General features: G+C 31.4%; 1 pseudogene across 1 annotated transcript in view; it reads right to left on the minus strand.

The window, feature by feature from the left end:
- The window catches only part of LOC306650228 (ankyrin repeat, SAM and basic leucine zipper domain-containing protein 1-like), a 43,033-nt pseudogene that overhangs the window by 14,629 nt on the left and 725 nt on the right, over positions 1 to 27,679 (minus strand). The window contains exons 3-11 of the transcript in view: positions 23,698 to 23,820; positions 21,786 to 21,897; positions 9,408 to 9,426; positions 6,972 to 7,073; positions 6,256 to 6,390; positions 4,339 to 4,463; positions 3,446 to 3,521; positions 2,261 to 2,317; positions 1,089 to 1,198 (exon numbers count right to left, since the gene is read on the minus strand). The product of the transcript in view is annotated as an ankyrin repeat, SAM and basic leucine zipper domain-containing protein 1-like (transcript). The remainder of the gene's footprint in view (positions 1 to 1,088; positions 1,199 to 2,260; positions 2,318 to 3,445; positions 3,522 to 4,338; positions 4,464 to 6,255; positions 6,391 to 6,971; positions 7,074 to 9,407; positions 9,427 to 21,785; positions 21,898 to 23,697; positions 23,821 to 27,679) is intronic.

The following is a 27,679-nucleotide window of genomic DNA, read 5'->3' on the forward strand; positions in this document are numbered from 1 at the left end:
ATGTCCCTCAATGGGTAAATGGTTAAAATATGGTAAAAACATACCATGGAATACTACTTATCCACAAAAAGGAATAAAGTATTGTACTGATACATGCAAAAACATTGACTGAACTTAACAATAATCACAAAAAGTCAATTTCTAGAAGACATTTACTGCATGATTCTATTTATATAACATTCATGAAATAATATATAAAGATGAAGAATAAATTATTGTTTGCTAGGTGTTAAAATGGGGAAAGGGATGAGTACGGCCTATAATGGGGTTGGATGAGAAAGCCAGTAGTACAGGAATATTAAAAGTGTTGAGAGTGGTTACATGAAACTACACATGATATAATTACATACTTAAATATACACACACAAATGAATGCATGCATAACCAGTAAAATACAAATAAGCTCTGCAGATTGTTAGATTTGGATATTATACTACAGCTATGTAAGATATGAACACTGGGTCAAACTGCATGAAGGATGCATGGGACCTCCCTTTTTATCTCTGAAATATCATGAGAATCTACAATTATTTTAAAATAAAAAGGTAAAACACATTCACTTCTCTATAATTTATTAATAAAATGAAATAGACTTTGGATTATTAGTATTCAGTGCTTAACAACTTTACATTACTGGAAATGAAATTTATATCTTCAAAATAAAATATCTCACATAATAAAGGTTGAAAATACAGCTAAGTGCATGTGAGAAATGCTTTCTCATTAACAAGAGAAAATATTACTATTCTAATTTTTTTCTGTTTCACATCTAAAAGAATTTAAAGAGTGTAAGAACTATACTAGGAAAAGCATGGTATCTCTTATATAGTCTGATTTAACAAGATGCAATAAAAAATAAAGCATTGATGTTTCAACATGAGTTAAGATGGTGTGCTGCTTTGCTTCTTAGTATAACTATAAAAATTGACTTTATAAAGGTCCCATTTCTGAACAGAGAATATTTCAAAATCTCTTTCCTTGAGAAAATAATGTTATAAAATCAAATGACATAGACATTATCAAAATTAAACTAAAAAAGAACAATTGATTCTACATAATATTAATATAAATTGATAAGTTAACTTTACCTGATTTCCAACTTTGACACTTCAGGTAACTCTCCAAAATTTATCTCTTCTACTTCCGGTTCTTTAACAGCAGTCAGAATTTTCTGCTGATCTTTATTGGTAATCCCAAACTAAGTAGAAATAATTTTAAGCTGTAGTTAAGATAATTATACTGGAATGATTTAATCTTCAAAATCATTAAAGAGGTTTTCTGCTAAAATCTGCATCTTGAAAAACAGACATATTAGAAAATATATATACTAAAATATATATAATATATTATACTAAAATATATATACTAAAATATATGGTTTGCTTATAAGTGTGACTGATGAAGCTTTTACACTATTAAAATATTTTTGCAATATATAATAGTTGTGATAGAATCTCAAACCCAATTACTAGATTTTAATACATAATAGTCAAAACAACAGAGTACAAGTTGATAGAGTATGCTTACTTTGATTTTTGTAATAATCAAAAATAGTGATTCTAATAATAATTTCAGGTTTCAATCAAAATTAGTGATTACAATAATTTCAAGTTTCTAATGTGTTTAGGTAACAAACTTCATTGCTTTTTTACACAGCCTATTTATTAAAATATCTCTAATATTTCTCACACTATTTTTAATTATTAATAATATTAGATGTCAAAATCATGACTTTATTTGTTCTTTTTAGATATACATGATAGTAGACTATTTTGACATATTGTACATACATGGAGCATAACTTATCCTAATTAGGATCCCATTCTTGTGGTTCTATATAATTTGGATTCCATTGGTTGTGTATTCATATGTGAACAAAATAATATCTTGATAGTTTTGAGAAAATGATAATAGTGGTAGTATTTGTAAGACACACCTATATCCACATACATTTAAAAAAATACCCCTTATTTCTAAGAAGTCTGTTTTACAAATCTATTTCACATTTGAAAATGAAGAACTGGTTTTAACTGTGATATCATGACCACCTAAAGGAACAAAACCACAACTTTATGTCTTTAAATGCTTTTAAAGTAACTTAATACTAAATCAGATTTTTGAGTTTTTCATTAATCATATTCAATCAAGAACCTAGTAAAATATCAATCAGTTTGTAACCCTAGGATTACTGAAATAGAAAATAAAGGGAGGTCCAATTTAAAAAAAAATAGTATAGCTAGTTTTTGAAAATGATACTAACCTTTGCAAATTCATCTTTTTTCATGGTCAAAAGGTATCTTAAAGCTATAGCCTTTTCCTGTAGAAAATGTAAAAAAAAAAAAAAAAACCCTATTACCTTTCAATATAAATAGTATGAAGGGAAGTAGTTAAAGGTACATAAGATAGCTAACTGCTGCTCTCTTAAACAACTTACAACTTTCCAGAGAAGATAGAGATGTAGACAGAAAACTACACTACTGGGTAGATAATACATATTCACCTCGAAAAGTATAAATATAGCTAGTTTTCCAGATTCAAATAACATGATTATTTTCAAATTACAATTTTGCTTACATGACATGAAAACATTTCTATAAAGTTGAATAGAAATTATATTTATGCTGAAGATTACTCCAAATAGAAAAATAGTTTCAAAATTTTTAAACAGTTTCAAAATTGTACAATAAAACCCAACTCCAGTTGGGCATGGTGGCATATGCCTCTAATTCCAGTGGCTCAGGAGACTGAGACAGGAAGAGTTCAAAAACAACCTCAGCAAAAGTGAGGTGCTAAGCAACTCAGTGAGACCCTGTCTCTAAATAAAATACAAAATAGGGTTGGGGATGTGGCTCAGTGGTTGAGTGTCCCTGAGTTCAATTCCTGGTTTCCCCCCCAAAAAAAAACCCAACTCTAAAACACCTGAATAAAATTTCCATTCTCTTAAGGGGGATCTGTTTTAAGTACTAATTTATTGCTTCAGTATCCTCATAATTCTCGTCTACTCAAATCCACAATATATGCTTAAAGTACCTAGGTAATGCTTGGTGTATGGGTCTAATTTAATATTCAAGACAACTTTACATTAGCTATTATTGTCTTTAAGGGGAAAAAACATTTAAGTAACATATTGTGGTCAAAAATCAGAGGAAGAATCTTATGTCATGTTTGGTTTAAAATCATGCTTCTAGTATTCTATGCAAGATGATCAGCAACTGCAAAAACAAATGGCTTTGTTTACAGAGGCACTGGACTATTGGCAAAAGTTGTTAAATTTAACTAGTTTATACTTTATGTAACTATAATAATAAAATTTGGGGATATTTATTACAAGTTTCAGATGGGATGTATTACAAATTATGCAGAAAAGGTACAGCATTCATTCATATGCATCTTTATGAATTAAAATTGAATGCTATGTTAACCAACAAACATATGTAAATCTCACCTTTAGTAAGTCTGTCATATGTTCCAGTCCAAGACCGTGTAAAAATATTTCCAGATCCCCAAATGCTGTGTATGAACTATACATATTTATAGCAATGTCAATTTCAGAACAGACTATCAATGTACAAATAATAAATATACACATATTTCAAAGAAAAAAAGAAAAGTAGGAATGAATTCATATAGAATATATTTGTAAATGTACACTCCAGATTTGATGCTGTATCAAGGATTGAGCAAGTGTTAATTCTTTTCTCATCCACATGGGTTGGAACAGAATCCAGGGCTTTGTAAATGCTAAGCAAAGCAAACCACTGAACAATCCTCTCAACTCAAAGCAGGCTTTCCTAAGCAATGATACCAGAGGAAATGGGTGATGGCAAAGTGTAGCTCATCTTTCCTAAGAATGAAAATATTCAATATCTGCATGTAAAAATCTCTTTAATTTTGATAAGTAAGAATTATCAAACAACTTTATATGGGGTAGAAAATGGTTTCTAATTGTATAATGAACAATAGTGCTCAGGAAAAATATTTTTAGTTTTAGCTTAAACAATTAGTAATGTGCTTAAAATACTCAGAAAGCAAGGGATAATACAGTTTCAATACTAACCACATATGCTGAATCCCTTAAAATACATTTTACTTATATTTTACTAAGTTTACATTTAAAATCAAAGTTGTTATGATTAATATTGGTACACATAAATAAAACTCTCTAAAATTATGGAGACCAATACACCTAAAACCCAGACATTTCTAAGTGATATTTAAAAATGCTTGTCAAATATAAAATATCATATATCTTAAATACATCATTATATTTAGAATAAGTAGTAAAAGCATGCATTTTTAACTTATTTACAGGAATTCTTTTGAACTAAAATATGTTACCCAAATATGGGATCTTTTCCTTTATCAGAATCTGCTGTCAATTGTTTACAAATAGCCTCTTATTTAGTTAGCTCTTGAACCTTTCATTCCAATGGATTTAAAGTCAAAGAAAGAAAGTCGAAGATCTGAAAAGGTTCAGAAATTAGCCAAATATAGTTAATATTTTTATATACTTTTAAGTGCACTTAAAAAGAAATAACATGATTATTTTTCAACTGGAAAATAAAATTTTATCTAGGTATAAGGGACAGAATTTTCATGACCTGTTACCCTGAGAATGACTTTTATAAACTCAAGTAAATTCTTCCTTGACATAAAACAAGCAGAAGAGTATAACTAATTCAAAAGAGTAAAATTAGATTAGCATTTTTAGTAATATAAAATACAAAACTAAAATGTCACTTTGATAAATGACTCAGAAATATCAAGTTTAAGGTAGTAATTGAAATACATTGCTAAGAGAGAAGGAAGCAATAAACTTGTTTAAAAGTATACAAATCTCAGCTATATACTTCAAAGCAATATGGTAAAATTTGTTAGCTTTACAATCTAACTTCTTACAAAGTCAAGACTATGTCATGTAATCATTCAAAATATAAGATCAAATTTCATTATAAGAAATGATTTATGATTCAATAAAACCTTTGATGCTCATAAATTTATTATATCAAATTCAGTGTCATCTACCCAAAATTTAATAATGTAGTAAACTAATTTTTAATTTCCAAATTTTCAAAAGTTAGAAGAAATAATGCAAAAAATGTTTTTGTTGTCCTAGGGATTGAACCCATGGGTGCTTAACTACTGAGCCACATGCCCAGTATTTTTTTATATTTTATTTAGAGACAAGGTCTCTCTGAATTGCTAAGTACCTTGCTAATCTTCTGGGACTGGCTTTCAACTGGAGATTCTCCTGCTTCAGCCTCTGGAGCTCCTGGGATTACAGGCATGCACCACCATGCCCAGATTTCTTTCTGAAATTTTACAAGACTTTAGTGATTAGTCTCTGTTCTAGAATAATTATGGAAATGTACATATTATGTGGAAAATGATATCATGTTTATTAGATTCCTCAAAATTTAGGGAAGTTATTTTATGTGCAATATAAGCGGCATGGTCTGAGAGTTGTATAATAGAGCTTGTGGAATTTCACAAACTTTAAAATTCAGAACCTTAGTGTTATGAACTCTTGTACTTAATAATTTTACAATGGTACTGTACTTGACTCATGCTTAGAAAGTACATGCCACTGACTAAAAGTTTAGCATTCACACCAAAAGTTTGTATTCATAAAATAATTTGATATATGGCAAGTATTTATCATTCAGCTTTAAAATCTGAATGACAACAGATCAAATACCAAAGTATGTTATCACTTTACCACACTGCTTGTTATAGATATAGGAATAAATGTTGCTTAAAGGATTTCAATTTTAAATTGTCTAACATCTAAAACTTAAAATTATACAACAATGTTTTAAGTACATCTTCAAATGTTGACACTTTATTGTCTCAATACATAAGTTAATTTTTAAAAATCTAAACTTGGGCTGGGGATGTATCTCAGTTGGTAGAGTGCTTTCCTCACAAGCACAAGGCCTTGGGTTCAATCCTCAGCACTGCAAAAAAAAAAAAAAAAGATCTAAAACAGTTTATAATATTAGTGTATTCTACTTTCATTATCAGGAACAGAATAAGACTATTATACTTTTATATAACTTATCACACAATAAATGTTTTTGATTTAATAAGATGAAAAATTACTAGAAAAATATTAGGTGGAGAAAAAATATTTATATATTTAATAGCTGAAAGAAACTATTATTACACTTGTGAATTCCAACAAAATAACATAAAAGTTCTTTATAAGATAATATGACATACCACAGAAAAATTAGTTTAACATATAGATGATACCTCAAGATGTTTGTTTCTTTTTGCAATCTCACTTGGTGTCTTTCCATCTTTGGTTTGTAGCATTTTATTAGCTCCAAGTTCAAGCAACTTCAAAACTACATTTTCATGACCTTGATGTGCTGCCCATGTTAAAACCTATAAGGGGAAGAAAAGAGGATTGATTAAAGAGAAGGAGTGCACATGAGAGAGGTAGGAATTGTTTTCAAGAGTATTAATGGCACATTAGAAAAGAAAAAAAATGATTAATTTATAGAATGATGCAACCTCTTCATTTAACGATATAAACATATTTCCCATATTGTAATGTAACATACATCCCATGCTATAATTGCAAAGCGGACTGCAATGTTCACTGTTTTATAAAATCAAATATTTTACAGTTAAGCAATGTTATGGAACAAAATGATTTATATGACAACCACCAAAATGTTTTCTCCAAAAAAAGGAATCTTTATGTAAATTCAGAGTCCAGATTTCTTTGCACATTATAACCTTTCTCATAAATAACGACTACAAGAGTCAAATGATTACTTTTTCCTCATTCATTTGTTGCTGTTTTTCACCAAATAGTGATTATATACTAGATTTTCTGTAATTATTCCTTCTTAGAAATCTTTTTGTAATAAAAAACAACCAAGCATCTATTTTTGTATAATATGGGTAATAATAAAGTTAAAAGTAAAAATTAAAAGAAATGTTGTAGAAGTGTTTCTAACAACATAACCATTCTCATCCTGGCCATTCACTTCTGCTCCATGTGCAACCAGGAGAGCAACCACCTGCGGGTGGCCATTCCATGCAGCATGCTTAATGATCTCCTGTGAGAAGGAGGAAAGGAGAATTAGGGTTAGGGCTGCCATTAATGACTGCACAATTTCATGAATTTACATATGCATAATACTATCAGTATTGTTTTGAAAGCAAAAAAAAAGATATAAAAGCATTTAATAAGTCAGATGATTTAAAAGTCTAACTTTTCCAGCAAAAATATAAAAGAGATGACACTTGAAGCACTGAATGCGAACACAGTACCCTCCAGTTAAGAAATATATAAAAATTAGTAAACCATGGTTTTTAATGTTTTAACAATTTATACATTCATCTAGGAAATCATCAGGTTAACTGCACTGTGCTTATGCAGGGGATATGATGATGATGATACAAATAAGGCTCCTCCACTGGATTTGCTAATTCCAAAAGCTTATTACATTTTATTGGGCAGGCTGCTGAAAAATGTAAAGTTTAAAATCTTCTTTTATTTCTTAATGTGTCATATTATGATTCTATTTAGACTAAAATAATTTTATTCTGACTTGAAGGCTTACTCTAAGAAAGAGATCAAATGATTTATTCTGACTAACATAGTTTGGAAAGTACTTTCTGGGAGAGAATATTAGTTTTTCTTTAGTATATCATTTCACAAAACTAGAGATTCAGACCCTTTACTCCTGGGAGTTAGCTTATTTCTATTCCAAAGGACACTAGATTATTATTTCAGTTCTACTTGGGCTGAATTTAACACAGTTTATTTTTAAAGGGGGTCTGACATTCTGGGACCAATATTCATTAATCATCACCAATATCTGATTTAGAAACAAATAACTTAGAGAACAAAAAATTAAATAAGTTTAGAACTCTGCATGTTGATATAAGAAAGTTTTTCTTGGTGATTCATAGTACTTACAAAACCTATAAACGAAAATGTGTCTCGATAAGGCTTATTGGTGTTAGGTATATTCTGAATCTGATAACTTCATGCCAATGTCTAAAGCACAAAACAATTCACATATTTATCAGTTTTTACCTATTTCCTAGTATATTTTGATAGACTTATTTGAAATCATATGCTACATTAAAACATTCTCTCCTTTATCTTGAATATCCCCTACCTACAGGTTTTATTACAATAGACAAGTTTTATAAAGTGAACATAGAATTTTCTGTATAACTTAAGCAAATACAAAAAATACATGCAACAGAAAAAATATGAATAAACTACTTATTCTAATTCTTTACTACATGTAAATGAGACCTCTTGGTATCTCTCCTCCACTCCATGTCCCCCTCACAAAGCCCAAACATGCACCTCTCAAATCTTTCCTGTTTCATTAAGCCATCATCACTCAGGCATAGGCTAGTTCATGATCTTCCCTATCACTTCATAAATAAGTCATTAGGAGGTCCCAAGAGCCCTACCTTCACATTATATCTGCAGCTGAGCACCTCTTCTCACCTTGTCGGTCAGGACAGTAGTCCAAACCATACTCACTCTCCCTTACCTGTATTATTGCAAGAGCCTCATAGCTGTTTTCCATGCTTTTTTCTTTGCCACTTCAGTTAATTCTCTTTGAAAATGCCAAGTTGTTCCCTTGTGCAACACTTGTTTCCCTTGGGAAACACTGTTGCACTGGTTTCTGACTACTGAGAAAAGACGAATTTACAAAAGGAATAGAAAAATCCTATGTCAGTTTAGCTTATCTAAAATTAATCGACTTTTTAATATTATTTAAGTGAAACCATCAATAGTATTGCATGACATTTTTGAAAGGAAAAAGAGCGATTCTTCTACTTCTTCCTACTTGTTAGTTTAATGAAGTAGCAATTTCAATAACTCCTCAGGAAAGCTTAAAAAATTATCTGATCTACTCAAGTATCATGGTAACTATTTGTGCTGATACTTTCAACACTAATTTTCATCTTTTTCTTAAGATTCAATGTAAAGAATTCTCATTCTCTTTTAAGACTACTGCAATTTGGTTCTGCTTGCTCCTAACATAAACAATTTTTAGCTTATTGTATACTCATCAATTTTTATTTTTATCCTATCACAAATTTTCCTTTATTTGTTTTACTTCACTCAACACTAGTAATGTTTGATATTGACATCCCTTTCTCTTGGCTTACATTTACTTACAAAATTATGAAGGTCACACTCTTCTTATTAAACCTTTTCTAATGAACAGGAATCAGCTATTTTTTTGTTTGTTTTTAAGACCAAATCTCAGTCTGTGTTTTAGGTGATAAATCCACTGCATTCCCATCAAGCATAATGACTGGTATAATTGACAAAATTCTTTTCTGTTTTTGTTGGTTTACTACTCATTACATTTTGAAAATCTGGTGACCCTATGCTTCTATTAAACATTATTAACCTTCTGTGCTCTTAGCATCCTGCAACACATAGGACAATTTCATTCAAAATGTCAGTTGTGCCTCTGCTCAAGATGATGGTTTCACATTCCCAAGTATATGCAAATGTCTTTAAATTGCCCCTACTCTTGAATGACAATGAAAAAATACATGATTACATTTTGAATTGAGTTTTGTGCAGGGTGAGAGATAGGGGTTTAATTTCATTCTGTTGCATATGGTTTTCCAGTTTTCCCAGCACCATTTGTTGAAGAGGCTATCTTCTCTCCATTGCATATTTTTGGCAACTTTGTCTAGTATGAGAAAATTGTATTTATTTGGGTTTGTGTCCGTGTCCTCTATTCTGTCCTATTGCTCTACCTGTCTATTTTGGTACAAATACCATGCCACTTTTGTTACTATTGCTTTGTAATAGAGTTGAAGATCTGTTATTGCGATACCCCCTGCTTCACTCTTTCTACTAAGGATTGCTTTAGCTATTCTGGGTTTCTTATTCTTCCAGATGAATTTCATAATTGCTTGCTCTATTTCTGTAAGGTACATCATTGGGATTTTAATTGGAATTGCATTGAATCTGTATAGCACTTTTGGTAGTATGGCCATATTGACCTTGGAATCACACCAGAGACCCTGCATCTTATAGAAGAAAAAGTAGGTCCAAACCTTCAACTTGTTGGCTTAGGATCAGACTTCCTTAATAGGACTCCCATAGGACAAGAAATAAAAGCTAGAATCAACAACCGGGATATATTCAAACTAAATAGGTTTCTCTCAGCAAAGGAAACTATCAGTAATGTGAAGAGAGAGCCTACAGAGTGGGAGAATAACTTTGCCACTCATACTTCAGATAGAGCACTAATCTCCAGAATCTATAAAGAAATCAAAAAACTCTACACCAAGAATACAAATAATCCAATCAACAAATGGGCTAAGGAAAGGAAGAGACAATTCACAGAAGAAGATGTACAGGCAATCAACAGATATATGAAAAAATGTTCAACATCTCTAGTAATAAGAGAAATGCAAATCAAAACTACCCTAAGATTTCATCTCGCTCCAATTAGAATGGTGATTATTAAGAACACAAGCAACAATAGGTGTTGGAGAGGATGTGGGGAAAAGGTACACTCATACATTGCTGGTGGGGTTGCAAATTAGTGCAGCCACTCTGGAAAGCAGTATGGAGATTCCTCAGAAAGCTTGTAGTGGAACCACCATTTGATCCAGCTATCCCACTCCTTGGCCTATACCCAAAGGACTTAAAATCAGCATACTACAGAGATACAGCCACATCAATGTTCATAGCTGCTCAATTCACCATAGCCAGATTGTGGAACCAACCTAGATGCCCTTCAGTTGATGAATGGATAAAGAAACTGTGGCATATATATACAATGGAATATTACTCCGCCGTGAGGAATGACAAAATTATGGCATTTGCAGGCAAATGGATGAAATTGGAGGATATCATGCTAAGTGAGATAAGCCAATTTCAAAAAACTAAAGGACAAATGATCTTGCTGATAAGCGGTTGAGGACACATAAGGTGGGGTAGGAGGGGTTAGGGTTAGGTTTAGGGTTAGGGATAAGGAGGGTAGTAAGAATGGAGGAAGGAAGGACTGTATAGAGGGAAAAGAGGGGTGGGAGGGGTGGGGGGAAGGGAAAAAATAACAGAATGAATCAAACATTGCCATTTGTAAATTTATGTTTAATAAAAAATGGAAAAAAAATACATAATTACAGATCCCAAGTTTATTTCTCAGACTATTTCCCTTCTTTCACATATAGCTTATATATTGTGAAATGTGTTAGATGGAAATTTCTGTATAGAAATTCTTTATAGGTAAACTGTCTCTTTAGCAAGCAACTCTTAGAAATTTTGCTTTATTTTTGATATTTTGAGTTGTGTGTGATGTGTGCTTATATTAATTTTTAATCAAAATACATACTCTACCTATTTGTGTATAGATTTTGTCATGAAATCTTTTAACAAGAAATCTTTTAACCCTAAGGTTTTATGTCTTCAGTTTGGGAATACTCTTGGCCATTATTGATTCAAATATAGCACAACTTCCATTTTCTTTTTCTGGAACTCTTATTAGATAGATGATGGAGTTTCTGGAAAGATTCTTCATGTCTTTTACCTTTTCCTTTATTTTTTCCATGTATTAACCTTTGTGTTGTTTTCTAGGCAATTTTTTTCACATCTAGCTTCTACTTCATTAATCCACTCTTCAGCTGAGTCCCATCTGCAATTTTGCACATTATACTTAGTTTTAGTAGTCAACACTAGTTTTCTTAATTCAGTGTACTTGTTTTGTATTTCTTTGTTATTTCATAAAGGCAAATCCCTCTTTTATTATTCAGAGCAATAAAGTTCTTTTAGATTTGCTTTTCACTAGTCTAAGTGAATCTTTTTGTAGAGTTTATTGTCCCTGTTTCATTCCATAATGCTTAACTTATGTAGATTTTAGTGATTTATTGCTTTATACATGCTTTTCAGACTATTACCATGTAGGTCCTCCAAGCACAGAAGGTGCAAGTCACTAGCCTTCAGTTTGCCTATTAGTAGTTTTATGTAATGCCACAGTTCCCATCTGTTTCTTTCATCAGTTACTCCTTTCCATTACAGAGGTAATTGTGTTTTTTGTTTTTATATCTAAAATTTACTTGGAGGGTAAGGCTTCAGCATATTGTTCTCTGCTTAACATCTTAAAGTCAAATTTATTTTCCAAAATTTATCTGGTCTTTTTCATCAATTTTTCTTCTAGAATTTTTTAAACCATTCATCGAGTTAAAACAATTCCTTTAACACTCTGAATAAGATGTTTAATTTTATATATTAACTTAGATTTTTAAGAATGTCTCTTTAATGCTGAGTCAAGAAATGACCTGTCTGCTTATTCAATCTTCTTTTGTTTCACTCAGTGGAGTTTCAAATTTTTCCTTTATTTAAACCATTCATGTTTGTTGTATAATTGTATCTACGTATGTTTTTGTTCTTTAGAATGTCATCCATAATCTCATTGTATTCCCAAATTGATCAGTATTTGTAAATTGAAAACCAAATAAAATTTGAAGATTAGTATAAAAAATCTCCCTCATTTTATACTGATTTCCAACAGTTTCTGAGTTGATTTTCTTGGATTTATCAGGTATATAATCAATATGATCTTAAAAATAATAATTTTGTCTTATTTTTTCTAATTGAAAAATGGCCTAATGGCTTAATCTGAGGCAAGAGAGTTTAATGTCATAAAATGGAGGGCAGAAAAATATTCCTGTAAAAGGCAAGGGAGTCTGTCTTCCAGGGCTGGTGGAACACACTGGGACATGCATGTCACAACCACTCAATATTGCTGTTTTAGCATGAATGTTGGCATAGACAAGACACAAATGAATGAGCACAACTGTGTCCCAATAGAACCCTAGATGTCTGCCAACCTCTGCTTTAGACTATGAACTGTGACATCAGTCAGCCTGGTCTAGCTTTCAGCCTTTCCTGGGTGAACAGTACTGGGTGCATTTCTTAAGTTTCATTGTCTCAGGTTCTTCACATGTGCAAACAACAGTTTCTACATGTGACAATTATTGTTGATACTACCATAATCTGTGAAATGATATTTTTAGTAAGAAAACTACCAGGCACAAATTAAAGAGTCTGTCATTATTTTTATTAACTACATCTCATTTTCTTTTCTAGAATGCTTTGTCTTTCCTAAAACAATGGTAAAGCAAAGACTGCTTATAAGAACCCTTGCCTTGTTCTGACATTAAGGCAAATGCTGCTAGTGTGTTTCCACTAAGCCTACGACCAGTTCTGACTTCATATGTATGTTTATAAAATTAAAGAACTATTTATCTAATCAAATTTTACTAAAATAGAAATCTGAAATAGATTTTAACTCTTGTAAAATGCCTTTTGGAATCTATAATAATGGTAACCTTTCTTTTATTAAAAAAAATCCCTTGACCTATTCAAGAAAATGTCTTCCCTAATATTTAACCAATTTGCCATAGCTGACATGAATTTTATTTGATCATGGTATATTATTAATTTAATTTACTGATAACATTAAATATAATGATACTTCATTAAGTATTTAGAATTTTTGTGTCTATGTTCATACCTGAGACTGATGTATATAGTTTTGGGGGCAGGTAAGTTTTAAAATTGAATTTCAGAATCAGTGTTCTTTGCTTTATAAAAAAAGAAATTCAAAGGCTTCTAGTTTTTTATGTTCTAGGACTATTTAAACAGTGTTAGAGTAATCTGTTCCTTGGAAATTTAAAAGAAGTAACTTGATAAATTCTCATCTCTGAGTCTAATATGTTTATTGGAAATAGCTCTCTACAAGTTTTTTTTTCAAAAAATGGACAAAAATCACAACATAAAAATTATTTTAAAGCATAAATAATAAAACCATAAACAGATCTTCCACACACATAACAATAAAAATTCTATAAGATGTCTGCAAATGCCATAATTTCATTCTTTTTTCAAGGCAGAGTAATATTTCATTGCATATATATTAGCATTTCCTTTATCCATTCATCTGTTGAAGGACACCTAGTTTGGTTCCATAGTGTAGCTATTGTAAATTGAGTTGTTATAAACACTGATGTGGCTACATCACTATTGTATGCTGATTTTAAGTCCTCTGGATATAAACAGAGGAGTTGCATAAGTAGGTCAATTGGTAGTTCTATTCCAAGTTTTCTGAGTTGTCTCCATACTGCTTTCCATAATGGTTGTACCCCAGTCTGCAGTCCTACCAGCATAGTAGGAGTGTATCTTTTTTCCCACATCCTTGCCAAAACTTATTATTGCTTGTATTCTTGATAATTGCCATTTGGACTGGAGTGAGATGAAATATTAGAATAGTTTTGATTAGCATTACTTTAATTGTTGAAGACGATAAGCATTTTTTCATACTTTTGTTGACTGTATTTCTTCTGTGAAGTGTCTGTTCAGTTTCTTAGCCCATTTATGATTGGGTTATTTGTGGGTTTTTGTTTTTGTTTTTTTTATTTGCTGTTAAGTTTTTTGAGTTCTTTGTATATCCTGGAGATAAGTGCTCTGAGGTGCACGTGGTAAAGATTTTCTCCTATTCTGTAGTCTCTGTCTTCAGATTATTCAGTTTCCTTTGCTAAGAAGAAGCTTTTAAGTTTGAATCCATCCCATTTATTGAATCTTAATTTTAATTCTTATGCTTTAGGAGTCTTGCTAAGGAAGTCAGGTCTTAAACTGACATGATGCAGATGTGTTTTGAAGAAGTAGTTGTCAAGACTTTTTTGTCTATAGTTTTTCTTAACTTTGTCCTGTTCATTTTTTGCTTTCAAAAGAATCAGGTTGATTTCCAGGTATGTGAATAGCCATGTTAATGCTATGCTTGAAATATGCAAAGTAACCCTAAGGTATTTGTCACTACAAATATATAAAATTGCTTAACAAAGATAAAGTCAGTTCCAACATATAAGGAAAATAGAGGTAAATTAAAAGATGAGCACAGACAATTTATAAATATATATATTTAAAAGTTGGTAATATAAGGAAAGATATTTTAATAAACTGAAAATCAGAAAATAAAAACTATGAAAATGCTCAAGATGCAGATGTATGTCAATGGTGTAGCACTTGCCTAGTACACTTGAGGCCCTGGGTTTGATCCCCAGCAAATTCCTCACAGAAAAAGAACAACCCAATACCATCACATGCTCATTTTTATCTACCAGATTGATAAAACCACAGTTTAATATGTTGAAGGGATGCAAAAAATAGATGCTCTCTCACATGTTTTACACTGTAAAGTAAAAAAAAAAAATTTAGGGGACTATTTGGATGTAACTAATAAGATTTTAAATGTAAAAAATTTTTCAGCATTTCAATTTCTACAAGACTTACATAATATGCTCCAAAATGTCATCATCCTCATTGTTAAGGCAAATATTTTAAGGCTTACTCTGTTGCTGGGTACTGTTTTAAGTACAAAACACCTTTATGAAGTGAGTGATATTTTTATCTCTCTATTATAAGAATTAAACTGAACAAATGAATAACTTGTTCAAATTACAGAGCTAGTAAAAAATAAAGCTGGGATTGAAATCTTGACAGTCTGACTCATGAGACACCACTTCAACTACCATATGACACAAGAATGCAAATACTACTAACTACTACTGACAAAGAAAGATGCAAACACATTTCTGAGTGAAAAGAACTGTGCATGTGTGTGTTTGTATGTAATTTAAAAAAAAAGAATGAAATCATTGGCCAACATGATTAAAGCAGATATCTCTGAGATTAAAAAAAATTCAGGAAATTTGTTTCACCAAGGAAGGCTCATGCCTTACTAATGAAATTACATATTATTTTAATATTCTGTGACAAAATGTATTGACTATATACATTTAAAAAGGACAGGAAGAAAATCACAAAATAAATGACAATTTCCAGTAATTTTAAAAAACTTTCTGAATGAATATTTCTGCCCATATTTTCAGAAAAAAGATGTCACATATTTACCTACAATTAGTAGACAAGTAGGTATCATCATCTGCTTGTTTTTTGGGGATTGGCTTATCTCAATTGGCATGATATTCTCCAACTGCATCCATTTACCTACAAATGCCATAATTTTATTCTTCTTTATGGCTGAGTAATATTCCATTGTGTATCTACACCACACTTTCTTTATTCATTCATCAACTGAAGTGCATCTAGGTTGGTTCCATAATCTATCTATTGTGAATTGAGCAGCTATGAATATTGATGTGGTTGCATCACTGTAGTATCCTGATTTTAAGTGCTTTGGGTATAGGTCAAGGAGTGGGACAGCTGGTCCAAATGGTGGTTCCATTCCAAGTTTCCTAAGGAACTTCCACACTGCTTTCCAGAGTGGCTGCATTAATTTGCAACCTCACCAGCAATGTATAAGTGTACCTTTTTCCCCACATCCTCACCAACACCTATTGTTGCTTGTATTCTTTATAACAATCACTCTAATAGCCATCTCATTGGGGTGAGATGGACTTTTAGGGTAGTTTTGATTTGCATTTCTCTTATTACCAGAGATGTTGAACATTTTTTCATATATCTGTTTATTGCTTTGAGAAATTCTGTGAAGTGTCTACTCATTTACTTAGCCCTTTTATTGATTGGGCGATTTGTATTCTTGGTGTAAAGTTTTTTGAGTTCTTTGAATGAAGGAAGGATGCATTGTATAGAGGAAAAAAGAGGGGTAGGGGGTAGGAAAAATAACAGACTGAGACAAACAGCAACATCCTATGTACATGTATGATTACACAAATGGTGTGACTCTACTTCATGTACAACCAGAGAAACAGTTGTACTCCATTTGTGTGCAATGAATCAAAACAAATAAATTTTTAAAAAGTTAGTATTGAAATCAATACTGTAAATCTACCAAGCTGCTATAGTGATATTTGCAACCAAATTTATATTCTAAGAAAGAAAGCAACATTTTTCACAAGGCATCTTCTGTTTCTTAAAATAGGCAATAACATTCAACAATGTTACAACTTACACAGTTATTAGGTCAAAATCTTGGGCATCAGTTAATATGTGCTATTTAATCAATGGTAATAAAACAGCTATTGAAATTAAAACATCATAAAGTTTTATAAACCCCTTATCTCATGACTGAACAACTAAAAATAACAAACTACTATGCTAGAAAAATTGCCTACTAAATATAAAGAAATCTTTTCTTTTTTTAAGACACAAAAAGTTTTCAGTGAGCTAGAAGGAAAAAAACCTCACAAAAAGCAAATGTTAATTACATACAATATTTCCAGCTTTATTATTAATCTTAACAAGAAGAATGCCAACTCCATTCATGATGTGTTTCACACTATGTTGTGTATCCAGTAATCTAATACAGGCCTTCTTGATTTTAACTTATAATACCAATTTTACTGCATTATCAATATAAAAAGAAAATAAATAGTAAGTCACACCACATCATAAATGCCAATTCCCAAATAACTTAATCAAGGCCACTTTGTTTTCAGGCCTAAATATAATTAAGCTAAATTAAATGAAAACATTTTTCTGTTTTCTGTTTATCCAGTTTGCAGACTTTAAATACTCAAATACCTACTACAGTTCACAAATATTTAAATTTGAATAATTATAAATATTCAAGTTTACAAAATATTCCTCCATCTACTACGATTTACAGAAAAAGATAGTAAAAACAATCAAAATACTCAGATATAGGCAATTTGACACAAATATGTGTTTTACAACAACTAGAAAAGTCATGCTGTTTAACTGGTTTGCATTGTAAACTCCTAAATATAGGTAAAAATGATGGGAAATATAAGTACATACTACTGGCAGATGATGTTTGGATTAAATTATTGTAAATATCCTTATCACATTTCTGCTACATTCAAAGGCACTTACATATTTGAGCACACTGTTTCTGTTCTGTACAAATAATTTCTACCCCTGAGTTATAAGAATTATTTAGATAATATTTAAAAACAATTAACATGGGGCTTGGTATTCAACTAAAATTTAATTTAAAAACAAAAAACATAACCCCCTCAAAGAAAAAGCCTAAAGCCAAAATAAATAAACCAGTAAATTGCCATACTGGCTTGACACAGTATACTGTGCTAAGTATCTTGTGTAGAAAGATCTAAGAGAAACAAAAGATATGATTTGTGTCCTAGAGAGTTATACTTAAAAATAGATTTTGAGTTGCCAGCTCTTTACTATTAGTCCCAAAGCAGGGAAAATGAAAATAATAAATGAAAATACAATTAAAAGAACAAGCTATATTCCTATGTACTAATTATGGAAAGTCTATCATGAAATACTAAATTAATGTTATTTCCAAAGAGATTTTAAATAAAATTTGAAAAAAAGAAAACTCCAGGGAAAACATAATAGAGCTGACATAGACAAAATAATTATAAATAAATATTCAAAAATGTCCAAAAAACTGAATTTTATTTCTAGTAATAAATAGAAAGAACAAAATTCGGTTCAAAATTTTAAGGCATACAAAAGAGCTGAATGAAACCAAATTTCAATTTCTTAGAAACCACAGAATTAAGATACCAAGGAAGCAAAATCTAGATAGCAAAAAGCCAGAGACATAAAGTGTGCATTCACATTTGTTTTTTTCCCTGACACCATGTAAAAGTTAAAATGGGAAAATGAACCACAGTTGATTTTTGTGACTTATATACCATGGAGAATAAAACTGAAAGCTCTGGGCCTATACAAGGTAGAGAGCTTGATAATCCATACTTAAGACAAATTCAGCTGAGACTTAAAGGGCTATATCTTCAGGGTAAGGATAAATCAGAAATAACCCAGCTCTTCATGTTGTATACTCCAAAATGGCCGAGAACCACAATCCCAAATGTAAGATTACATGAGTCATGGACCCACAGTACTCAAAGCGTGTTTTTAAAATATATAAAATTCTGTTTAATGGAACCTCGTAGGACTCATAGTTAGTCCTCTATTCAGACTTTAAATCTAATGACTAGCACCTAGGCATGAATGAGAAGCATCATACCCATTACTGACAGAAATAACCTTACAGAAATTGGAAATGCTCCATCTAGATATGTTTAACATATTAAAGAAAAATTGGGGGGTTACTGGGGAATTGAATGAAGGGGTACTCCACCACTGAGTCATATCCCAGTCCTAGTTTCTATTTTATTTAGAGACAGGGTCTCACTGAGTTGCTTAGTGCCTTGCCATTGCTAAGGCTGGCTTTGAATTGATACTCCTGGCTCAGCCTACTGAGCTGCTGGGATTACAGATGTGTTCCACCCAGTCTACCTAAAGAAATTTTAAATGAAACCTTAAAAATATTTTCAGGGAATAATGAATTATAAAGTGATACCAAAATTTTAACAAGTTCTAGAAATTAAAAAAATAATTCAAATTATTAATTCAATTGGTGAACTTAATAACAAATTAGATGTGAGTTACAAAACTAAATGCTTTATTCAAAACTGATCTAACTGTATAAAATGTAAGTATTTCATGTATTTAAGTTATATACAATTTTGAAAACTATTACAGAATTTTCTCAGTACCATTTCAGAAAGATTTCTAATTAATTAAGTATAGGAAATTCAACAGGTTCCTCTTAATTAATTTTAATTTTTCTAATTGTTCTATTTACTGGCTTTTAGTACAAATGGAACCAAGTAATATGAATCAAGTAATTCATTTTCTACAAACCCCTAGAACTGGCCTTTTGTTCCAAACACAAGTAAATCCTCATTTATTTCCCCTATATTATCTACAAACTAAGACCCTATCTTTTGAACTTTTTCCACAGAATGAATAGTTTCCATGCTACTTTTACATATCAGAACTGGAACTTCAGCCTCTAGTCTACTGACCACTAAGATTGCTATTAGTTTCACTTTATGAGAAAAGACTGTGTTTAATGCCTTTTGCAACAAGTAAGTATATGGCCATGCAGCTTTCATGAAAACTACAAGCTGCATCACCAACTCTTCACTTGTGCTATTTTTCTTGAAAGGTTATTTTACTCAGCAAAAGAGTTGCTCAGCAGAAGGGAATGTCAACAAAATGAAAGGAAATTCATCTAAAGAAGTGTTTTTCTCCCTGATATCGGAATAGTGGTTCCCTAATGTATCTTTTGGCACATTTTACATGAAACATAGTAATAATATAATTTGTCCATACAATTCCCCCAATTTCACTGTATTCTTGAGCCTTGAGATATTTTTCTCTTTCACATTTATGTATGTGATCCCTACTCCACTCTATATTCACTTATTGCTATCCTCATAAAATCTGAAGGTTAAAAATTCCTATTTGCCATGAGGTATTTTCTTTTCAGGACTATGAAGAAAACACAATTCAGTAACTGTATTGGTTCAAGTTTTGAACATTAAAAAAGACAAAGTAGCTGGAAGTTTATTTCTGAAGTTATTTCTCATATCTGTTAATAGATTGCTTTCTTTAAGATGCTGTGAAATTATGTATTTTATTTGATTACATACCAGTCTAAATCTTGTACTGCTTCAAATTCACTAGCTTTTCAGTTTTAAAATTGCCTTACATTATGATTGCTTTATAGATTTTATCATGAGATACTAATCATGTTATTTTAATTCAAATGAAATCTTTTTCCAGATACATCCTATGTATCTGAAAGATATCATATACTTCTTGAGAGGAAAAATAGTCTAATACCTATGATAATGGCTTGCTTAATTTCACATTCAGAATTTAGAAGATGGTAAGTGAGTGAAATGGTAAAGACTTGACTACCTATAATATCTTGGAGAAGAGTAAAAGAAATTTTGAAAACTGAGGTACATCAATAAAAACTAATTTTCCATTGAACCCAGAGAGGCATGTCTTATCTTATGCTACTTCAAAACATATAAATCAAAATCACAACACATCTGGAAGTGTATTTCAGCTAGTGTCCTGAAGTACATGCCCTGATTTTAAGGTGCAACTGGATTCAAAAGTTATACCTCATTAGGGGTATCATAAATGCCAGAATTAAAATTCCTGTGAATTGATGTGCTAACAATATGTAGATAGAATTTTTTCCAGTTATTTTTAATCTTTATTTGTTTAAATACTGATTGCTGTATAAGTCTTGGCCTTTTTCATACTAAATCAGGATTTCTCAAACTTTGTCATTTTGGGTTTTGTATTCTTTGGAGGGCTGTCCCACACACTATAGAAGATTTAACAGCCCCTTTGGCCTAATCCACTAAATGCTAATAATGTCTTAAAGGTGTGACAATCAAAAATCCTTTTAGACATTGCCAAATGGCCCCTGGGCAGCAGAACAGACCACCCTTGAAATCACTCCAGTTAGAGCAAAATTTTTTTCAACTGGGAATAACCTAAAGACATATAAAATATTCATTTTTATTACTATAGCTATTTCAACAGATGCAAGATACATTTGTTGTTTGTTTTCTATGTATAATTAATTGCTAAAGTCTTCTGGCAAATAGAAACATTTGAATATGCTTTCATAATATTTGTGTAAAACTTGTTACAGAGAAAGTACTTAATATGTTTTACTTCGATAGCTCAATCATCATATTCTTTTGAGTGTATTCACAGAAAATCATTGTTTGATGAATTCTCTTCCTTTTCTGTCTAAATGTCTACAATATTCCTCTTAAAAGTAAAAGTGAAAGGTTGACTTCTCTTGGTACTCCTATAATTGGAACTAGGAAATTATGACCTAATTTCATCCATCAAGTATTTGGCCAAGTAAACAAACATTGTTTATGATTTTTAAAAATTCATATTATGAAGTGTTTAACAGGATGATAAAAGTATCTTCAACATGTTGAACCAACAGTAAGGTTCTTACCTACAAGTTACGTTTGGATCAGCATTTCTTGAAAGTAGCAGCTCTACACACTTCAAGATCTGTTCTTCAGAGCCACAAGCAGAACATGTGGTCATCAAAACAGTCTGCTTAGCTACAATAACCAAGCAAGAAAAAGTCCTCGTACTTTAGAAAGTATATCTAATTGACTTATTTACCTTTAAAATATTCTATGTTTTTTTGCACTCTCCAATTCTACAAAATCTCCTGAAATCTCACTCATAAGATTAATTCACCAAAACATGAGATCAAGGATGGATCCCTTTCCTCCTCTTATTTTACGTACAGTACACTTCTTAACTTCCCTTATTCTCTTTCCTCAAGAGAATGAAGTGGTGAAGCATATGACTCTGCAACACTGCCTGAATACAAACAGTTTTTGGTAGATTAAAATTTTCCTGGCTCAACTTCTGATTAGAAAATGAGCTGTACACTCTGGTTTCACTTCTTTACTTCTCACCCATGGACAGATCTTGAAATCTATCTTATAACCTCCCTAATGAAACAGATACAATGACGACATCCATTGTTTCCTTTTCAGTCCTGGTCTACTTAATCTCTCTAAACTCACTCTTTTCCCTGAAACTATTCTTCCCTTAGTTCCTATGGTATCAATGGGAAAGAGGGTAGACAGAATAAAAGCAAAACCAATTTCTTAATTAAGAGCCCAGAAATTCAAAAGAGGTCACTATAGCCATAAAATTCTACTACCAGTTCTGTGACTAAAAAACTGTGAGTTCAGCAATGTCTTAATATCTCATTAGATCTAAATTATAAGTATGAAATTAATGCCTACCCTCTTTACCTGACTTGTGCTATCAAAGACACATAAAAGCATTTATGTGTACATTATAAAAAAAATGAAGTGTTTTATAACTGTAAGTATTCCTTCAATTACAAGAAGCAGAAAAAGAAGTTTTTGAGCAAAATATTTTCTATCCTTTCAAAAGTGCCATTCTTAAATATAGATTTCATTGAATGATATTCTTAAACAAAAAAATGAAAAACCTTCTTAAATGTGAAACTAAGAGAAAATATATATATTTTGAAAATATATAAAAAACAACAGGGAGGATTTTACAAGTACCTAACGTACATACAAAAAAGAATGTGAAATTTAACTTTAAAATAACAACTATACCTTAATCATGAAGTGAATTCAACTACCTATTAAAAACAAGTTAAACCAGGTACACATGTGTATAATCCCAGTGACTTGCAGGTTGAGGCAAGAGGATCTAAAGTTTCAGGCCAGCCTTGGCACCTAGGTGACACCTTCTCACAAAATAAAACAATATAAAGGACCGAGGATGTTGCTCAATGGTAGAGCACTCTGGCTTTAATTGCCAGGACTGCAAAAAAAAAAAAAAAAAAAAAAAAAAAAAAAAAAAGTGATTTGCTAAATCAATATAACAAATTAGATTTGAAAATATATACTTTTGTTCTTTAAGAACATTCAAAGCACTACTGAGTGGAAATCATTTACTAACAAAAACAGAAATAAATATTAAATAAACTACTTTTGAAACAACTTTACGTGATATAATTCAAAGTTGAGTTTACAATTTCATAAACTGATTTTCAAGTACTTTTCCAAAAATTATCAGTCTTTTGATTTTTTCAACATACTTTTTCTTTAAAAACAGTCAAATTTTCTACTATAGAAGGTACAAGTACATACCTATATGCTATAAAGAAAACATATCTAGAATCTACCTTTGTGCAAGGAGTTTTTCAAATTAGCCTTCTAATTTGATTGTGCAGATTATTTATACAATTCAACTAATAGGTTATTTTCCAAACTGCTTTAACTTTTTCCTCCTTACCTAATGGCTGTTTGGGATTAAGAGAATCACATCAGACATAACCAGTTCAGTTTTCTCAAGCACTTTACCCTTATCAAAGCTTGCATTAGCACTTCTGTCCAAAAGGAGCTGAACCATCTCTACATTGGCAATGCTAGCAGCATACATCAGAGGGGTCCATCCACATCGAAAGCTGGAATGTACACTAATGCCTATCAACACAAAAACAAGCTTTTAAAAATCCCACCATCAAAAACAAGACAAAAACAAGACAGTCAAAAACTGCAGTGTGCGTAACATATATACGCATAGAGACATACAAAATATAGTTTATTATATAAGAGGTTTTCTTGGTAATAATGGCCTTAGAAAAATAATAATATTGTGACTGATAAATTTGCTAACTTAAGTTTCATTATAGGCACTATGTTCTGAGACTTGACCTGACTATCAATATGAAATAGTTTATAGTATAATAGGTTTTTTGATGCCACTTTTTTCTCTCTGGGGGAGTTGGGAAAGGTTTCAGATAGGGAATATGTTTTTTAAATTAGAATATTAAACTTGGGCCATATCTAAGATTGCAAATACCACATATTATCCTAAGATATCCTAACTTTCTCTTAAACACAAAACTTACCCATGGGTGAACAGATCAAACATGAAGCTAAAAAGATAGTTTAGGGTTAGAGTATGAAACCTCTGTTATGAAATAAAAACTATATTTAGTGATCCAGGGATTAACATCATTCTATCTGTATTAAAAGAAAACACAGATATTATCGCTGTAGAGAATAGGACAGGATGCAGTGAGACCAATTTATGAACATCAAACTAAGGGCAGGGGAAAGAGGGAGAGGGAGAGGAAGAGGAACAGAAAGGGAGAGGGAAAGGGGTGAGGGGGGAAGGGAGAGAGAGAGAGGGGAAGGAAGGGAAGGGGACAGAGAGAGACAGGGAGAGAGAGGGCACACAGGCATGAGCAGGGTGGGGAAGGGGTGTGTATAACAAAAGGACATCAAAGGTAGGATCATCAGAATTTAACATTACTTTGACAAGGGGTGACAAAAAGAACAAATAAAAAATGACTATAAGGTTCTACCTTGAAATTATGTTTTTGTAATAATGTTGATCAGTTTGGTTATATACAAAAAGACTGAATTGTTTTAGGACTGTGGAAGAGCATAAAAGATATAATATAAGACTAAGGATACAGTAAGGCAATGAACACAATCCATTACACTTAGGTAAAACCTTTTCTATAAGGAGATAGAGATTTAAATGGCAATCTCTCTCTTCAACCTAAGTAGAATTTGCAAATCTCAATAAGGAAAACATTTTTGTTTCAAAGAAGGAAAACTTGCATATGAAGCACCACTGAATATCAACTTGGCTTTAACACTGTATAATTTACAGATTTTGTCTTTGGCTCTGATATATTCCACTTGCAAAGATGGAAGAAAATATCACCAAGAAAATATAAACATAGGGCAGGGATCACTTTTGTCTGCTGAAATACTAAGTTACTGAAAAACTATATATCTCTAATCCCTGATTGTCTTACTTTAACTGGTATAAGGCAGATGAAAAACACTGAAAGGAAAAAATATTTAACCATCTCAGTACATACATAAAATGCTATCCCAACTTGTCGACTCTTAAATTTTCCTCTATAAATTGCTACAACTGAAAGCATATGAATGAGTTCAGAAAAAAATAACTTTCCAATTATTTTCTTATTGACAATACTGTTTGAATTTTGATAGTAAATGTAGAAAAAGGAAAAGATATGAAACAAAAATAAATAAGGAATTTGATATAAAAATTCTTACTAATCATCACTTCTAATATTAAAATTAAGTTCTAGGTATAGTGTTTAAAGCAAGTATCTCATAAGAATTAATACAATATACTATATAGTTCAAAATATTCAAAATAACTACATTGTTTAGGATATATACTTATATCATAAAACTATAAAGATATTCATAGGAATGATATGCATCAAATGTAGGAAAGTGATCATCTCTGTGTGGGGTGTTTGTATACCTTTCTTGAATATGTAAAATACTTCATGAAGAACTAAAAATATTAGTATACGGCAAAAGGACAAACACTTGAGACAACTTCAAACTTAAAAATGACTGTTCCTTTGTTTTTTAAATATCAGGCACTTAACCATTTAACCACTGAGCCACATCCCTGGCCCTTTTTTATATTTTATTTAGATACAGGGTCTCACTGAATTGTTTAAGGCCTTGCTACATTTCTGAGGATGGCTTTGAACTTGATCCTCCTGCTTCATTCCTGGAGTCCCTGGGATTGTATAATTGTGCCACCTCACCTGGCACAATTTCATTTTTAAATTAAAGGTTTTGACTGGTATCGAAATATGTTTCAAAAACAAAAATGACTTTGAAAGACAAAATAATAGAAATAGTTTTAAAAGAGTTAAATGGCATTTGCAGGCAAATGGATGAAATTGGAGAATATCATGCTAAGTGAAATAAGCCAATCTCAAAAAACTAAAGAACGAATGATCTCACTGATAAGTGGATGAGGACATATAATGGGGGTGGGAGGGGTTAGTGTTAGGGTTAGGGTTAGGTTTAGGGTTAGGGTTAAGGAGGGTGGCAAGAATGGAGGAAGGAAGGACTGTATAGAGGGCAAAGAGGGGTGGGAGAGGTGGGGGGGAAGGAAAAAAATAACAGAATGAATCAAACAACATTACCCTATGTAAATTTATGATTACACAAATGGTATGCCTTGACTCCATGTACAGAGAAAGAGCATGTATCCCATTTGCTTATTAAAAAAAAAAAAAAGAGTTAAATGAGGACATGTAGAATAAAATACCCCAAAACAGCATTAAGGGTGTGTGAGTGGGGACAAAAAGGTAACATATCTTTCCACTTTATACCTATGTATTTGTTTTTGTTTTTTTATGACCTTTCAATATTTTGTAAGTAAAGCCAAATCTCAAATTGTTGACTAAATACTTAGCAGTAGGCTCTTTCAAAGGACTCAAAAACCCATATTTGCTATCAATCATATCGAGTTCTAATTCTTCAAGAGCCTCTATCACCTTCATTGTATCTCATCCCACTATTCCAAGAACAAATTTTCTTTTCTAAAAAAATTTCTGCCTATTCTTTCCCAACCAACACTAAAAACACTATACATGCATTCATATTAGTTATTCTGGCCTCTTTCTCCTTATTCAAATTTCATTCAGTTTCATTCTTCAAGTAGAAACCTAAGTTCCACCACCTGACCACCAAGTCCAACGTCCTTTTCATTCGCTTATAATAACAAACATTTGTTTATTGTTTATATGTTCTACATCTTTAATTTACACATTTTCTCATTTCAATTCCCTGTCTCCCCAACAACCCTTTATATAAACGCATCCTCGTTTTACAAGGGAAGAAATTGAAGGTTAGGAATGTGTGTACCTGAGTCAAGATTATAGAGCTATTGAGGGGCAGAGTTAGTTAGAAAAAGACTGATCTGATTTGTTTCCAAAAGATTTTACTTTCTACCAAACCATGTATCATCTCTAACACAGAAGAAAATCATTTTGCTATATACAATTTCATCTATTTTGTGTGAATGTTTTGTAGCTATAACTAGATGGTAAATATCTGTTATATTTTTGCGTAATTTCAACCATCAGTCAACAATTTACATTTGCATATGAAGGTAAATTAAAAAAATATTTAATTCACAGAAAAGCAAAATGGAACCCAGAACAGAATCATGATGTTTTACATAAACAAATCTCCACAAGTTTAAGTAATTTTCCTAAGGAACTACACTGAATAGGCAATAAAGCTGGACCAAATATTCAAGGCATTTTTTTTTTTATAATGTCTAAGCTCATGCCTCATCCCAACAAAAGGAAAAATACAGGAGAGAAAACAACAACAACAAAAAAACTACAATGTATACAACTAGAAACAATTCTTGAGAAATATAAAATACAGTAAAGTAAATGCTGAAAAAGAAAACTCAGGGTGGGGTAGGATTAGTCCTAAAAGCCCTCTTCCGCAAGCAATGTGAAGGCAAAAAAAA

This window comes from Sciurus vulgaris (genome assembly GCF_902686455.1).
Source record: "Sciurus vulgaris genome assembly, chromosome: 19".
Classification (NCBI taxonomy): Eukaryota; Metazoa; Chordata; class Mammalia; order Rodentia; family Sciuridae; genus Sciurus; species Sciurus vulgaris.